At 37.1% G+C, this 15,647-nt stretch overlaps 1 pseudogene; it reads right to left on the reverse strand.

Annotated features, from left to right (window-relative positions):
- Positions 1 to 12,877, reverse strand: part of LOC112652176 (bifunctional methylenetetrahydrofolate dehydrogenase/cyclohydrolase, mitochondrial-like) — a 31,083-nt pseudogene extending 18,206 nt beyond the window's left edge.
- Between the last annotated feature and the right edge of the window lie 2,770 nt (positions 12,878 to 15,647).

The raw sequence follows: 15,647 nt of genomic DNA on the forward strand, positions 1-15,647 counted from the left end.
AAATAAATTATAAAAATAAAAGACAGCAGAAGAACCTATGAATTGGAAGCTTCAGAGACATAGAAACCAACTGTAATACAAGGACCTTATTTGGATTGTTAATTGAAAAGCAGTAAGAAAGAGCAAAAACTATAAAAGCAAAACTACAGGCATTTAAAACATTTATTTATTTGCTTTTTTTTTTTTTTTTTTTTTTTAAGTAGGCTCCATGTCCAACTCATGGAGACCAGTATGGAGCTAGAATTTATGGCCCTGAGAACAAGACCTGAGCTGAAGTCAAGAGTCAGATGCTTAATTGACTGAGTCACTCAGGCATCCCAAGAGTTGGAAACATTGGATAAAGCTGTAGAATACTTGTTTATGTTTAAAATGTGACAATGGTATTTGTTTGATACATACTTTTTAAAAATTCCTATAGAGATACATAATGAAATGTATATGATAAATATATTGTAATTTGCTTCAAAATAATTGTGTGGAGAGGCATTGTAGGTGAGGGGATAAAGAAAAACAAATTAGGTATTGATAATTATTGAAACAGGATGATGGGATTCATTTTTTGGGGGGAGATTCATTTTTATATTCATTTTATATCTCTACATTTGAAAAAAATCATATGAAAATAATGATAAAATGATAATGAAAACATTTTTCTTTTGCAGAGTAATTTTATTTTTTATTTTTTATTTTCTTTTTTAAAGATTTCATGAGAAACACAAGAGAGGCAGAGACATAGGAAGAGGGAGAAGCACGCTCCCTGCGGGGATGCTAGAGACCCCCTAGCATCCTAGGTCTTTTTTTTTTTTTATTAAAGATTTTATTTATTTATTCATCAGAGAGAGAGAGGCAGAGACACAGGCAGAGAGAGAAGCAGGCTCCATGCAGGGAGCCCAATGCGGGACTAGATCCTGGATCTCCAGGATCACACCCTGGGCAGAAGGCAGCGCTAAACCGCTGAGCCACCCAGGCTGCCTGCATCCTAGGTCTTGATCCTAGGTCCTCAGGACCATGACCTGAGCCAAAGGCAGACTCTGAACCACTGACTCACTTAGGTGCCCATAATTTGACTTTTTAATGGGATTGTATAATTTGCAAGTTGCTTGCTATCTACTTCTAGAGCTGAGAGAGAAAATATGGCATTTCTTACTATAGTAGAGCCATAATAACCCTGTTTTTATAAAAGGGAATTATGTGGAAGGACTAATAAGGATTTGTTATAAAAACTTAATAATCTACCTTTATGTATTTGAATTCTTTTATTTAATTAAAAGAAATCAAGAGAAACCCTCTTCCATAGAAGTGAAGAGATCCCCCTCCTTTCACTTCATAGGATCCTTGATTCTGAGGCCTGCCTAATCTTAGCCAAGCTGATGCAAGAGTGTTTCACAAGATTTCATCACAATGTCCAGCAGTGCTTTTCTACTGCAGGGGACTTGAAATGGAGGAGAAAAAAATGTAAATTTTTCTATTAATTAAAATGTTTCAGGCAGCCCAGGTGGCTCAGCAGTTTAGCACTGCCTTTGACCCAGGGCGTGATCCTGGAGACCCAGGATCGAGTCCCACATTGGGCTCCCTGCATGGAGCCTGTTTCTCTCTCGGCCTGTGTTTCTGTGTGTGTGTGTGTGTGTGTGTGTGTGTGTGTGTGTGTGTGTGTGTCTCATGAATAAATAAAATCTTTAAAAAAAATATTTCAAGCAAGTAATCTTTTAGGGTATTCTTAGTCTACCAAAGTCCTCTTTATATCTTGCTCCTCAGTGTACATTTCTGAAAACAAGTCAACAAGAAGCAATAGCGACATCAAGAGACTTCCTTCCGTTCAGCCCCAGTGCTGTTTAAAACTGTAGGTGTCATTTTTTTTTACTCTTCTCTTGGTACTTGCTGGGCCTGCCATAGTTTCATATACTCATGTGGTGTTGGTTGAATTGAATTATATTATGAATTATACAGCAAGGTGTCATGAGAAGACCGAGTTTCTAGTCTGTGACTCACCATTGAGTTGTCATGGGACCTGGCATGAGTTATGTCACCTCTCTGGGCCTCAGTGTCTTCATCTGCAAAATTATGGTAATGCAGTAGAAAATCACTACGAGCCTTTCCAACTCTGACATTCGATAGATAAAAGGGTCAAACTTATAACTTCTGCTTAATATGATAATATTTAGGATCATAAATTGTGTTTTCTCCATATTGTTCCCTTTGGCCTCCATTTCCTTTTCAAGGCTGGGTCCAGGAAAAGTTTGCATCAGTGCTGAGATCCTAAGACGACGGGAAGCTTTTGTGGAAAAAGGCTGACCAAAAATCAGATGTTGCCTCCCAGACTCCTCAATGTCTTGATCCTACTTAAATTTGACAGAATGTCCAAGCTGCTCCATGGAAATGGAGTGGAGGGAAAAATCCCAGAGGTGAATGTAATTTTCTTTCTGCCACCAGACAGAAATGGAAACATAGTAATAGTAGAAAATAAGATTATAGTTTGAATAGTGTGTCCATTGCATATAGCATTCAAAACATTCAGTGTAACTCTTCCTACATCAGCTGCTTGTTTTGGTGTCCTATAGAGACAGTCTAAGTGGCGGTAATAAAAGAGATTTGACATTCTGTAATATAAAGTGCTAAGGACTGAATTGTATCCCTCCAAAATCCGTATGTTGACTGGACTCATGTACCTTCCAGTGTTTGGAGATAGGGCCTATGAAAAGGTGGTAAAAGTTAAATGAGATCATAGGGTAGGGTCCTAATCTGAAAGGTTTCTATAAGAGGAGGAAGAGACACCAGAGCTCTTTCTCTCTCTCTCTGCAATGTGAGAACACAGCAAGAGGTGGCCTTCTGCAAACCAGGAAGAGAGACCTCACCAGAAACTGATTATGCTGGTACCCTGCTCTCTTCATTGGCTTCCAGAACTGTAAGAAAATAAATTTCTGTTTTGTTTTTTTTTTTTAAGCCATCCAGTGTGTGTATTTAGTTATGGCTGCCTGAGTAGACCAATATGTAAAGTTGGGACTGGTGATAATTACATCTAAGGGACTGTAAATAAAATCAGTGCCTTTGATTTTGCTGTATACTTCCTTCCTCTTATTTAGAACCTGGGAATTTTATTATTTTTTAATTTTATTTATTCATTCATTCATTCATTCATTCATTCATTCATTCATTCATTCAAGAGAGGCAGAGACACAGGCAGAAGGAGAAAGCCGGCTCCCTGCAGGAAGCCAGATATGGGACTCAATCCCTAAACTGGGATCACACCCTGAGCCAAAGGCAGACGCTCAACCACTGTGCCACCCAGGTGTCCCAGGAATTTCAGATGCAGGATAAGGTGAATTGTATCAGGTGTGCTGACAAGGGGGTGAAACTGAAGAGCAGTGGGACTAAGTGGGGCTTGTATAACTATTTTGTGGGGAGTTCTCCCTACCTGGTACAAACACATGTACACTTCTTTGAAATTCCCCTAGAACATAGAAATTTCTTCATTTAAATTTCTCTGTTTAATTCTTGCCAGTGGCCTACAAACTATCTTGTCATAAGCTGAAATCAAGAAAAATGTGCTATAACTGTAAAGCATGAGGCTCTCCTCTATTTGTGATCACCTATATTACTTGCAAAATGGAAGAGAATGGTCTTGGACAGACTAGCACAGAATTTTGAAAAATCACCTTATATTTTGCCTAAATTACTAGAATAGTTGTTTGCTGTTGTCATTTTTGGTAGTATATATATATATCTCTTTATATTTACATTATATAAAGATTCTGTTTTCCCATGAATAGACTCAGGGCAGGGGAGAGAAATCAGCTTCAGAAAATACTGGTCAATAATAGAAGTTGGTCTGTTGTTATTAAAATTCAGCTTAGAAAAATCTACAGGAAGTTTAATCTGTCTGTAGAAAACTGGTTGTATGTAAAGCCTATGGCTGTGTGAGATCTGTTTTTTTTTTTTATCTTTATTTATCCAATAAGCAATGATTAAGCCTCATCTTGGTTATATGTTCCTTTTGCCTTGTCTGTGAGATGGTCATCATGTCCCTTCTGATTCTGGTCATCAGGAAATCACAGGGTCTTCTCAGGTTTTGTTCACTGGATTTTCGTCCTCGACGCTTCTGTGTAATACTGCAGCTCAGTGTGTGTCAATATTTAAGTTGAGACCTCTGGAAAGAGCTCTAATTTCTTATATCACGCTCAGGGATGATTATCATGGCCCAAGCTCTTTGTGTGACCTCTGTGCCCTGGTATCTTAAAGAAAGATTGGATGGCATGATATTGGCTCTGATGATGAAGGTTACTAAAAATGACAAATAACTGACCCTTTAATAAGATTTAACACAGGTTTATTGGGCTGTGAGGTTGTCAGTGGTAATGAGATTTTATTCTCATTTTCTCACATCTCTTAATTTACAGCAGATTGGAAAAAAATTGTTTTTAAGGGCTACCAAAAACAAGATTCATGGCTTCTGCTCATGGATATCTTAAGCTCATTAGAAAATTATGAAGATGCATAATGCCCAGGGTAAACTAAAGACTCATAAAACATTTTGCTTAAGGTAAAATTGATTTCAAATGTGCTGGGGAGTGAATATTAGTTAGCCTTAGATTAATTCCCTTTAGCTTGGAGAGTACATTGTATGGGGCAAGGTAGTTCTTTAAATTAAAGATGGCATAATTAAAAGTGCAATAAATTGAAAGAATTACTTTATTTGATATAATTTCTATGCAGTCTGGTCTCACTGTCTGATTCTGTTATGGCACTGCCAATGAGTGGTGACGACTAGGTACTGATTTTCAACTGTATTATTCTTCACTGTAATCACCCTTTATTATAACACTTATCTGCAAGGGTACATCGATCAGAAAATGCCCATTAATTACACCACTAATGGTCAGCAAGTGAGAGGATTATGCTAGAATGAATAGAAAACGAGCTGTAAGTACCTTTGGGATAGTCACTGTAACTCTAGCAGTGGTACTGCGGGTAATGCTGAATTGGTAGGCAAAACTGTCTGCCTGGAGCCTGTGAGTGACAAGCATTATTGACCTTTCATTTACTTGGAAAACTGCAGGAGCCTGAAGCCTAATATTAACCAATGATACTCAGAGCTTCTCTGGCATGGCAAGGCATGAGGAGTGTAATCCCCTGATAATCCACAGAGATGAAGATGTTTCTAAATGACATAGTTTGACTCTGCTTCAGGTTTTTGTTTGTTACCTTTCTGTTCTGAAGATGGATGAAATTTTAAATGTGAGCCACAAGCTGTTTATACTTGAATATGAAATACGGAAAAGAATAATGATTTTTAATAAATTGTTTCCAAATACCTAGCAGGTTAATGTGTGCATTTATGGAATATGCTTATATTGATTTTTCTTACTTTATGACTAAAGTAATTGTCATATGCCTTAGAAGTATTATAATATCCCTTAGAATTATTGTAATGTTTGCTAATATGCCTTAATCTAGAAATTATCCAACTCTGACCCCATTGGTATTGAAATTACACTTCTATTTTTTAAAGATATATTTAGTGCTTAGAAGGATCACACTTGTCAAATTTTGTCCTATACTTGTGGCATGGGGTATATAGTTGGCATAAGTTTTTAAATGTCATTGAACTTGAAAAATTGAAAGAAAGGAAGTAAGATGATTTTCAATAGGCTTTAACAAAGAAATGGGAAGTATAGAATCACATAATTAGATAAAGAAGAAAATGGATAACTATGGGCCATTCACTGGAGAATTTAGTGTGTAAATTAATTTTAATATTTGAAGTAAGAGTGGGAAAAAGCAGGCAGGAGAGTTGGAAACACTCTTGAAAAGAAAAAGAGCGACTTTTCCTCTGTATCCAACTTCATTGCTAACATAAAACAACATTTTGGGTTATTGAGGTGAGTCAGAAGTAGCACCCATCAGAAAGAAGCAGCATCGCAAAATAAATAAATGAAGACACAAGTAACTACAATGCTAATCTTAAATATCACTGCCCTTCACTAGTCTCTTGACTGAAAAGCAGGAAAAACTAAAAATAACCATCTGCCAATTAGTTTTTTTAAAAAAAACAAAAAACGAAGCACTCAGTTTTTCAAGTCATCCCTTGCACCCTTTGCCAAACAACTTTGATTTTATTTTCTTTCTCAGATAGCGTGAGTGTACTGCTTGCTTTTGGCATTGAGAACACTATGCTTTTGTCTCCCATGGATGCCAAATATAGGGCAAATTAATATTCAGCATACCTATTACTCAGAAATTAAAGTACTATTACATTTCTTCAGAATGATGTCTTTTATTACAAAGATACATTTAATTAGGCATTTAAAAATGAAGTGTTCCTTGAAATTTGGATGTAATTTTATTATTTCCATAATTCTCTTGCCAAATTAATTAGATATTGTGAGCCAAATGTATAATTTAAAATCATCAGATTAATGCAAATGACATTTTATATATAAAATTAAATGGGAGAGTTTTAGAGATTTCTTAATTTAATCTGAAAGGCAATTGTGAAATAGCTCTCTATCAAAATTAAAGATGTTATTTAAAATTAATTCTAAAGCTAAAGGACAAACATTACTTCAGATTAAATACTAAAGGACAAAGATTAATAGTGAAAAATCTTTAATTAGTAAGAAGGAATTGAGTGGAAAATTATTAACTTGTCCCTTCATAAATCTTTAATACTAATTGATTAGTGCTTTATATTTAAAGATATAATCACCAGAGTGTAAATAAGCAGTGTAACCTTTCTTAATAGTGGGCTATAATATTCCGCCAGACACTTGAAAGACACTTTCTTCTGGAATAGTCTCTTCTAAGAATATTGGAGCTGTTTTATTTAAAAAGCTAAATTCTTGTGAACTTTAGAATCACTTCCTAACTTTGAATCTCTTTCTGCCACAAACTATTTCTCTGCCATCATATTATTTCAAAAATACTAAATTTACCTCTAGTGTAAAAAAAAAATGTGGGCATGCCTGGGTGGCGCAGTCGGTTAAGCATCCAGTTCTTGGTTTCAGCTCACGTTGTGATCTCAGGGTCAGGAGATCTAGTCTCCTGTCAGGCTCCACACTCAGTGATGAGTGATGAGTCTGCATAAGATTCTCTCTCTCCCTCCACCCCCCTCCCTCCACCCCACATGCTCACAGGCTCTCTCTCTCTCTCAAATAAATAAATGAATCTTTAAAAAAAACATGATTTCTCAGACTCTCATCTGTGATTTCTCAGACTAGGTAGTCATTTAAAAACATCCTTAAGAATTTATTCTTAGGGGATATTAGGTGGCTCAGTCAGTTGAACATCTGCCTTTGGCTTAGGTCATGATCTCAGGGTCCTGGAATCGAGCCCAGCATCAGGCTCCCTGCTCAGTTGGGAGCCTGATTCTCCCTCTCCCTCTGCTGTTCCCTCTGCTTGTACATTCTCTCTCTCTCTCATTCTCTGTCAAATAAGTGAATAAAACCTTTTTAGAAATTTATTTTTAACTTCTTAACAACTACATTTTATTACAGAAGCGTCAATACCTGTCCATGTTCATGCTGCTCAAAATTTTTGAATTTTTGAAACTTACTGCTCTATTAATAAGCATAACTGGGGATAATTTTCTCATGATCAGTGTTCTAGAGACGTCCAAATAGTAAGGATAAAATAAAAACTTGAATGTATTTTAATTAGCATATAAAGATTTGAAGAAATGGAAAAAAGTTGATTCCATTGTAATGTATGGAAGAACTAAATTTGACAATGCAATGTTTCTGGTGGTCTCTCTCTAGGAAAAAAAAAATGACTTTAAAGAGACCATTTCCAATAAGAATGTGTCACTTCTTTGATTCAAATATTATTGTCATTACTTTTTTCAGGACCACTAAGCAAAATGGCACCCCTTTTGGTAATTATTTCTAGAAAGGAGTTCAAACATGTTTGAACATGTGAAATTCATTCAATCACTCAATAATATTGAATGATGTGGGTTCAGGCTGAGGACAATATCCTGAGGACAAAGCAAACTAGTACTATTGCTCCAATTTCTTCTATTGGCTGATTGGCAATCTTAAGGAATTGTCATTTGGTTAAGAATAACTTCAATTCTTCCTTACTAGTGAATATTGCCTCTCAGTCAAAAGACCATTTAGAGATGTTACAATGGTCATATAATCTAATTCAGTGATTTCCAAAGTGGACTGTGGTTCCCCCAGTGATTACACAAGATGAAGAGATAGAAGAATAAAATAGAAGTTCCATTTACATGGATGTGGCAGCCATAGGTTAGCTGGTTGTCAAAATCATTAATTTTTTTCCTGGCACACAACAAGATTACATTTCACAAACTCCCTTGCAGTTAGGTGCATCCACATGATTGGATTCCATTTAATAGTACATGAGGTGAGTGACGTATTCAACTTCTAGGCTTGACCCATAAAAACTCACATTGTTCTCATAAATACTCTTTTCCTTCTGCTGGTTTGATGGATGACATAAGCATAGTGGCTTCAAAAAACCATTTGTTAAAGATTGTGGAGCCATTTGTAAGAGAGTTGCCATAGATAAGGAATATAGTTTTTGATATATATGAGGAAGAAATAAACTTTTCTTTCCTTTTCTTTCTTTCTTTCTTTCTCTTTCTTTCTTTCTTTCTTTCTTTCTTTCTTTCTTTCTTTCTTTCTTTCTTCTTTCTTTCTTTCTTTCTTTCTTCTTTCTTTCTTTCTTTCTTTCTTTCTTTCTTTCTTTCTTTCTTTCTTTCTGCTAATGTTACTTTCATAATATTGTTGTGGATGTTTTATACCATAATAATTTATACTATAGTATGTGTATTATTTATAAGGAAGCATGTGCATATACTGGCGGGGGGGTATACTCATTTGTTTCTTTCACCTTAAACTGTATATAGTAATAAAAAAATTGTGGACCAGTGTTTTAATCAATTCTTAAATTGTGTGACTGGATGACATATCTGTTTGATTCTTTTCATTTTTCCTTTCAGGAAATATTTATTGAATAGCAGCTCCTATGTATTAGACAGACACAGGCCTAGACAAGGACGATAAAATGATGATCAAGTAAATATACATGGTTGCTTATCTCTATAAAATCTACATTATAATAGGAAAAAACAGGCAAAAATAAGTAAGGGAAAATTTGATTTTTAGTGGATAATTTTTATGGAAGAAATGAGTAAAGCCTTGAGAATAGAAAATAATGATAGTCAGGTGGTGTACTTAGTTTATACAGGATGATCAGGAAAATCCTCTTTGAGAAGTGGCATGTGAGATGGAACTAATAGTTAACTGAAGGATAAGGATCAGAAGGGAATTCTGGCAGTAAGAAAATAGTATATGCATAGACATTTTCTTGGACTTGAAGACAAGTGTGGCCAAGACAACATGACTGAAGAGAGAGAATGGTACAAATGTTACAGAAGCACATGGGGATTTTAATTTTTTTAATCTTTAATTTTTTAAAAGATTTATTTATTTATTTATTTATTTATTTATTTATTTATTTATTCATGAGACACAGAGAGAGAGAGAGAGGCAGAGACATAGGCAGAGGGAGAAGCAGGCTCCATTCAGGAAGCCCAATGTGGGACTTGATCCTGGGACTCTGGGATCATGCCCTGAGCCAAAGGCAGAGGCTCAACCACTGAGCCACCCAGGTGTCCCTAAATTTTAATAAAAAAAAAAGATTTTATTTACTTGAGATCGAGTGAGAGAAAGCGAGCACAAGCTGGGGCAGGGTGGGGGGTCATGCAGAGGAAGAGGGAGAAGCAGACTCCCCACTGAGCAGGGAGCCTGATGTGGGGCTCTATCTCAGGACCCTGGGATCGTGACCTGAGTGGAGCCGGAGCCGAAGGCAGATGCTTAATTGACTGAGCCACCCAGGCACCCCCATAAGACTTACTTTTGAATTGTATATGAAGAATTGAGGGAAAGAGTAGAGCCAAGGGTGACTCCTAAGACTTGGTTTGAGTAGTTGAGAATTGATTAGGCCTTTTACCAAGATAGGAAAGAATGGGTTTGTGTGTGTGTGTGTGTGTGTGTGTGTGTGTGTGTGAAAACAAGTTTTAGAAGGAAAAAAAAGAGTTCTTTTGCATATATGAATTTGAGATACAAAGAGGAAACCAAATATAGGAGTCAGAGGAGAGGTCTGGGAAGGTGGCATAAATTTGAGAATCATAGACATAATAATTTTATTTAAACCCATGGTATTTAATGAGATCATTTAGGGAGAATACAGAGAAGAAAATGAGCACAAGGCACACTTCTAAGGATCTCAAAATGTAGAGAGAAGAAAGCATAAGCCTGCTAAGGAAACTGAGAGGAAGCAGTAGAGATGAGTAGACAAACAGTGATGTCACTGAAGTTAAGAACAATGTTTCCCTAAAAAAAAAGAAAAAGTGGTAAAACCTGTTGAAAGGTGCTGAGAAATTCAGCAAGATAAGGAAAGAACATTCCCACAAACCTTGGCAGCGTGGATTTGACTTCTGCAGATGTCCTTTGAGACTTGACTGGAATAGTTCCTGTGGAAAGAGGAAGAAACCAGTATTGAGAGGAGTTCATGATGAATAGGAAGTAAGGAATTAGGGAATGTTGTGAAAACAACCCACTTAGGGAGTTTGACCATAGAGGGGAACAAGGAAATGAGGCCATGTCTAAACTAGTATATGGGGTTATGAGAATCAAAAAAGTAAATTATTTATTATGTTATTGTGAAAATCATGGCAGCAACCATAGCATATTTGGAAATAGTGGAAATGGTATGGTAGAAAGAAAAATATGAATGATGCAGGAGATTGGAGGTTGAATGATGGAGACAGGTTTTAGGAAGAAAAGGGAGAATTGTTACCAAGGCCACCAGTGGATCGGTCCAATGGATTGACCTTTTATGGGGAGGGATACTGAAATGGGAGAGAAGAGACGGATCATTCAAGTTCAGTCAGTTTTTAAGGTGAGTTGTGGGAATAGGAGGGCTTTGTATGTAATGGCTCCAATTTTCTAGTTGTAGTAAGGGGCAGGTTTAGTGTGGAGGAAGGAGGAGGAATTGTATAGGAAGAGAGAAATAGGATGTAGGCAGTTTTGAGTGGCAATTGATAAAGTGAAATCAGTCAGCTCAAATGTGATTTTTTCCCCCAGAAACTGTCAGAACAGAATGCTATGAAAGCTGTTAAGAATTTGTGGGAGTAGCTGATGCAGTTTTAGACAATAGATGTTAGAGTGAGGCTAAACCTGGATTCAAATTCTGCCTTTATTCTTGACAGTGTGACCTCAGGCAAGTCATTTTGTTTCTCTCTCTTTTTTAAAAAAAATTTTTTTTTCATTTTGTTTATCAGTTTTCTTCTCTGTAACATGACTATGACAATGCTTATCTTGTTTATAATAAAAGTTAAATGAGTTAGTGTATATAAAGTCTTTAGCAGAAATAAAGCCCTTAATAAATGGCAGATATTGTTATTATACATGGATATTTCCTTTATACAAGCTGTCATAGGTAAGAGTCCTTTGTTTGTTTGGACCTTTGATCATTTTCATTTGCAAGATATTTTCTTTGCTATGAATTTAGAACAAACTATTTGTATATTTGGCAACCTATTTGTACAAAACAGCATGCATCGCCCTGAATCTCTTTATGTCCCAAGTCCCCATCCTCAACAACTCTAGAGGATTGCTCTGTTTTGAGGAGATAAAGGACAAAAGGAATCCCATATTCAGTTGCAATTAAGTAAGGAATTATTTCTGAAGAGATAATTGAGGAGCAGATTTTTGCAGAGAAGCAAGATACCGATGGAGAGAGTAGAAATGAATTTGTAGGCCACTGGGCGTGTGTGTGTGTGTGTGTGTGTGGGGGTGGCATGAGGAAAGATACGGAGATGAAAATGAGCATATCACTTATATGAGATAGCAGGCAGCTATTGCTGGGGAGAGCAGAGAGGCTGTGGTGAGAGGTAATGAGAAATGAAGGTGGGATGGGATCCTGGGGGTGTAATATTAGTGGAAAGGGCTGAAGGCCAGGGAGGGCTTGGGGTGTGCATAATAAGTGACACTGGAGCACCACAGACTGCTGAGCAGGCAAAGGACCTGAAGAAAATGAAGTTAGAGGAAAATCATTAGAGCATCTGTGAGTAGGTGGGATCTGATGAAAAGAGACTGGAGGCAGAGAAACTGGCTCAGAAGCCATCACTGCAACTCGGATGTGGGCTGATGAGGACCCTGGGCTGGCTGCCTATGCGAGTGGAGAGGAAATGGTAGATTAAAACGGCATGATTTCAGTGTTTGTGGGAGGTTGTGTGAAGAAGAGTGAAGAGAGCAATAAAAAATAACTCAAAACTTGAAAACTACAAGGGAATTTGGGGGTTATGGCGATACAGTATTTTGAGAGGAGGGTAGCCTGGGGGCAATGGGAGAAGAGAAGGGGAATGTTTTAATAGGGTAAATAAGACCAATGCATAGCTGAATAAAACTTACATTTGGATTACAATAGTGAAAAACCAGGACTGGACAACACATTACTATTTCAAAGAAGGAAAAATAATAGGAAGAAAGACTATGTGGAACACTCTCCAGAAATTGTAATCTGGGGCAGTCCCAGGCTGTATAATGTTTCCGTTCCATTTTGCCTATAGATGTAAAACAATGTGCACAGGAGAGATCATGAGTTGGCTTTGAGTTCCCTGGCTCCCTGTTTCTCTCTGTCTTCCCTCTGTAGGGTTCACCTCGAGCCTCGGTGTGTCAGGCCTGGGAACAAGAGGAGCAAGTTTGCCACGAGACTTTGGTACTTCGTGAGACACCTCAGAGGTTCTAACAGCCTCTCTGCAGCTGGCGAGTACAAGATGAAGCAAGGTGTTTCTGAGAGCTGGAATTGGTCCAGGAGTTGTCTTGGATGCCACTGGATCACAAGGTGCCATGGCCCAGGGTCTCTAATGATTGACAGGTGATGAGCCCTTAGCACAGCTAGCTCTATTTGGTCCTTTGCGGACACTGATATTTCACTGTCGTCACTGAAACGTGGCTCTCTTTGCAGTCTATGTAAATAGTGTGGTCAGCGTTAGAAGTAAAATCTTGCTTATAAAAGGCTTCCATGAATATGTTAGTTTGGAATGCCTTTCTCAACTTGCTCTGTGCACAAGGAGAGGAAAGGCGGTGCCCTTTCAAGTTTAACCAGATCACAGAATGACTGTTATCTTTAACACTTTTAAGGTACCCTTAACTGTGAAGTAAAGTGTAAATTAGCAGGAAAAACATGTTTGGTTTCCTGACGAAGAGGGAGAAGTTTCAACAGTTGACATCCAGCTGATTTTTTGGTTTTGGCTCATAAGTGTTCTGTTTTTAATAGTGCTGACAAAACTTCTGAAAGTGAGGCATATAGTGCATAAAAGAACACAAGTCCCCATCTTAAAGAATCTTGTTGGATTAATTTCCTACAGCATATATATGTTTTGTTTATAGAATTTATTAATAATGTGCATCTTATGCACCTTTTTTGTATTACAGAGATACATATATATGTAGCAGTATAATGTTTGCATCTTTTTCAAGTTCAATCTCCCAATTTAGTGAACTTTAATATTTTCTAATTATGTTAACTTCTTTTTTACTCAAAACACGGTAAATTGTGATTATTTTACTCCATTAAAAATACTTTCAGATGGTCCAAAGATTTAAATTAAGTGCACGTGTTATGTTGGTATTTAATTACATGCTTGAGATTTCTATTGCCAGTGAAAATATTTTACTCTCTTTAGAAATAAATTTATACTTCATATTGATAGCTTTAATAAAAAATGGTATATAATGAGGCATAAAGAGCAAAACAAGGAAGTTAATATATTTTGAATCTGAATTTGTAAAGAATGCCCTTTCTAAAGATTTAACCCAACAATATTAATAAATGTAGATGAGGAAAAAACTGGTTTAAAAGTGAGTGAATCAAAGTATTTTAAAAAATAAAGTGTTTCCTGTGTCTGACCAGCTGTCTGTAGGATTAGGCTGGGACTGGAACACATACCTAAGGTGTGGGCAAGTGAAGTCTTTGTCTTCAAACGTACTAAGTCACCAGAAAGCACATTCCATCTGCTCTGTTCATACATTGGCCACATGGACCAGAAAGTGTTTTTCACGTGCATTCCACAGTTTTCGGAAGCATCTTTCAATGTAGTAGCTCTTTGAAATTAAGTGTGATTTTGACAGACAGGTTTCTCTGTAAAGCAGGGTGAGAACTTCTTACATGTGAATTGGAAACAGACTTCCCTTCTTCAAATCACTTTATAAGGATTTTCATGTTTGTGTTAAAAGGACAGTGGGGACAGCTTCTTATGTAAATGGCCTCAGAGTTTCGGTGGAGACTATGCTGAGTACCCTGGTACTGGCTGTCCCTCCAGTCCCGCTAGTTGCAAAGCCTTCTCCAGCACCAGCTGCTCTGCTGTCCTCTGGGAGCTTCACTGACACTCCCCGAATGGAGACAGATAACCACCAGCCCTCTCTGCTCAGCTCAGGAAGGTCAAGTTCAGCACACACATTTCCAAACCCCTATTCTAAAAATCTTTCTGGTGAGCTTTCCAGAAAAGGTTTGTTTGTTTGTTTGTTTGTTTCCCAAATATGGAGAATATCCAAAACTAAGATTCTGGGCTTGAAAATCTCACATTTAGGAGCTGAGAAACACAGGAAGGAAGATGACCTTCCATTAGAGGTGAGTCTTTCAAAGTTGGAGGAAGGGTGACTGGTGGGGAAGTTGAATACAGAATAAACCCAAGGAGATTAAGAAAATGTGGAGTTGGGATTTGACACTGTTGACCCATGGGCCTCCCTTCTGAATGGTGATCTCCAAATCTGATCTTAGATATTCTTTATTTTAAAGCAGACGTGAAAACATCATGCCTTGTTCCTCAAAGGAAGTCCAACTTCGGAGTTATTTAAGACTAGTTTCCTACATTTTTAACATTTTTCAAAGTCTGCTCGCCAAGCCCAGACCAGTCCAGTATTTTCTTTGTTAATAGTTCCGTTTACTGAAGTAGGTGGACCAGTTCCACCATTGATTACCTTTTGTATCCTTTTGTATGGAAATTTTTTCTTTCTTTCTTTCTTTCTTTCTTTCTTTCTTTCTTTCTTTCTTTCTTTCTTTCTTTCTTTCTTCTTTCTTTCTTTCTTTCTTTCTTTCTTTCTTTCTTTCTTTCTTCTTTCTCTCTTTCTTTCTTTCTTTCTTTCTTTCTTTCTTTCTTTCTTTTTTTTTTTTTCTTTTTTTTTAAATATTTTATTCAGGCACCAAAGGGATAGCTCCTCCCAGACTGACACCAAGGCTGGCTACCCACATGTGAAGGATGACTGAACATTAATTTCCAACCATCATTCCTGGAGATTCCCTTTCTTTTTAGTCTCTTCACACAAATTTATACTCTTCCCACACAGTGGCTGCTGTTAGAGAATTTGAGTATAAGTCCTTGGAGGGAACTAGCAATATTCCTTATCAGAGATGTCTTAGAAATGGAGATCTCTGTTTAACCTGCGTTCTTGGAAACTTTCCACACTATTGATATTTCTGAATGGAGGTGTAAGAAAGTGCTAGAGTTTTTTACCCCCTATGCTTATGAGGGATAAAGGGGAAAACAAGAGTCACCAATTTTCATATCAGGATTTTTTTTTTAACAGCAAGTGACAGAATGCCCAACTCAAACTGATTTT

Source organism: Canis lupus, chromosome 13 (genome assembly GCF_003254725.2).
Source record: "Canis lupus dingo isolate Sandy chromosome 13, ASM325472v2, whole genome shotgun sequence".
Classification (NCBI taxonomy): Eukaryota; Metazoa; Chordata; class Mammalia; order Carnivora; family Canidae; genus Canis; species Canis lupus.